Consider the following 2,500-nt stretch of genomic DNA (forward strand, 5'->3'; position numbering starts at 1 on the left):
GCCCATTCAGTTAAGCATTCCTTGTAAAATTTAGGAAGAGTCCTCGGCAAAAAACGTACATCGTAATTACATTTAGTTAAGAAAGCGCCCCCAAAGTCAATAGATAGTTATCAAGAAACAATTACCAGGTACTATTATAACCTTCGAGATATTTCTTCATGCACATAATTCTTTGAGCCTTGATAAGTGTTTCAATATGTGGCATACGTAATCCACCATCTTTATAGTCACTTACAAGTGTGAGGCGCTTTATTTTATCTTTCCCCGAATTCCAAATAAAATTGAAAAACATTATTCACCTGCTTCACAATCTCTTTTGTTAAAGGGATTAACGATGCCCGGAACATAATTTTGGGGATTGCGAAGGTCTTAATAATTTGAATTCTACCAATCAGTGTTAAGTTTCGCCACCGCCATGCAATGATGGATTTTTGAATGGACCTAATAATATTTTCAAAGTTGAGCTCCTGATACTTTTGCCAGTTATACGTAAAGAAAATGCCTAAAATTTTAATTGGTTTGTTTACTTTGTCAACGCCAATATACTCTGGCGACTCATGAAGGCTACCAAGCCAATACGCTTCTGTTTTCTCTTCGTTCAACCTTAGACCAGAAATTCTACCAAATCTATCTAAGAGACCTTGCAGCAAGAAAAAGGACTGTGTATCACTAACAAAAGTTGTCAGATCGTCAGCAAAGAAACTACCGTAGTTATTCGGTTATAAGGCGCACGGTTTTTTCAGGAAAAATTTGTCTTTGGGTGGCAAGTTAGTGCTAAAATTGGGGTGCGTCTTATAGCCAAGTATTTTCGTGCAACAAAATCTTAAGATCACAATTTGAGAAGAAGTTGCAGTTTAAACAACACAAGAAAAGGACACTAGTTGTCTAATACAAAACAATAGTGCTTTTAGAGACCTTTAGAACACTAAACGACTTCAAGAGAATTTAGAGCAAACAAACGGAAATTTGCATACGTGCTTAAAAGCACGTGCTCAGTAACGTGATACCCACGACAACAATACAATTGTTTGAACCTTGTTTCAAGTTTGTCGCTCACATGAAAAGTTTTTTCGCGGAACCAACAGTGTGGAGATAAAACATACCTTCTTCGTTCATCCAGCCTTTCTTGTGCACTGAAATTTGCATCCTTGGTGGCGTGTTGATATTCAGCTGCCGAACACCTTTGAATATGACTTTCCATGGGAGTTTTTCGACGTTCGCTTTTGCTTGAAGTCTGAAGTCTGAACTCTGACTATTTATTAAGTCGGAAAGTTCGAATAAACGTGTATGCGTTGTATGTTTATCATTTCAGGTGTGAACTTTTAGCTTTTGTTTTTACGTATACCATTAAATGCGTGACTTTTTCACTTTGTTTACGTTAACAAAAAGAGTTCGCATGCCAATTGTGTGACGATAATTGTTGTCAAATTCATTCTCAATTTTTTGGTGCGTCTTATAACCGAGTATTTTCCTGTAATTTTCAGTTTGAGAACTTAGCTTGATTAAATTGCTAGGTTTGGGGTGCGTCTTATAACCGAGTGCGCCTTATAACCGAATAACTACGGTAAGTTTAACTACACATTTACCAACTTTAATTCCTTTAATGTCATTATTTTCACGAATACTTATATTGACAATTTCAAGGGCAATAATAAATAGGTATGGTGACAAAGGATCCCCCTGGCGAACTCCTCTATTGACCTCAAAAATATCAGATGCGAAGCCATTATTCATTATACAGCTTGAAATGTCCGAGTAAAGTACTCTAATCCAGTGCAAAAAGGAGTCGCCAAAATTAAAAACTTTTAGTGTATGAAACAAATAATTCCAGCTCAAAGAATCAAAAGCTTTCTTAAAGTCAAATGTTGTCATAAGATCCGGAATATTCTGTAGTTTGGTATATATAATTGACCTCACTGCGTCAAAGATCGTTCTCCCCTTGACATATGCACATTGGTTTTCATGAATGATAAATGGGAGAGTCTTTTCGAGCCTTACTGCTAGAGCTTTAGATCCGGTTTTATAGTCCACATTTAGCAACGATATTGGTCTCCAATTATCCACACATCTTCTATCCTTGTCTTTCTTTTCAATTAACCGAATAATTGCCTGCCGCTGGGAATTTGACAGTTTGCCATTTAAATATGCAGCATTTAAAGAGTCTACCAGAAGAGTGCCTAAAATTGGCCAAAACGCTTTGTAGAACTCAGCCGTAAGGCCATCATTTCCCGGCGATTTATTATTTTCAAATTTCTCTAGAGCTTTATAACATTCAGTGTAAGTCAGCAATCCATCACACTGTTGGCTTAGGTTATCCGATAACTTAGGTATGCTAACGTTCTGAGTCTGAAAGGAATGGAAAACATCTTCATCAAAATCTGAATCCCTATTAGCGTATAGATCTTGATAGAATTCTTTTAATTCAGCCATAATAGCTTTGCAGTTTGTCACTACTCGTCCTTGTTTATCAAACAGCTTTCGAATACAGTTTTTCTTATTT

The sequence above is a fragment of the Montipora capricornis genome, unplaced genomic scaffold (genome assembly GCF_036669925.1).
Source record: "Montipora capricornis isolate CH-2021 unplaced genomic scaffold, ASM3666992v2 scaffold_472, whole genome shotgun sequence".
NCBI lineage: Eukaryota > Metazoa > Cnidaria > Anthozoa > Scleractinia > Acroporidae > Montipora > Montipora capricornis.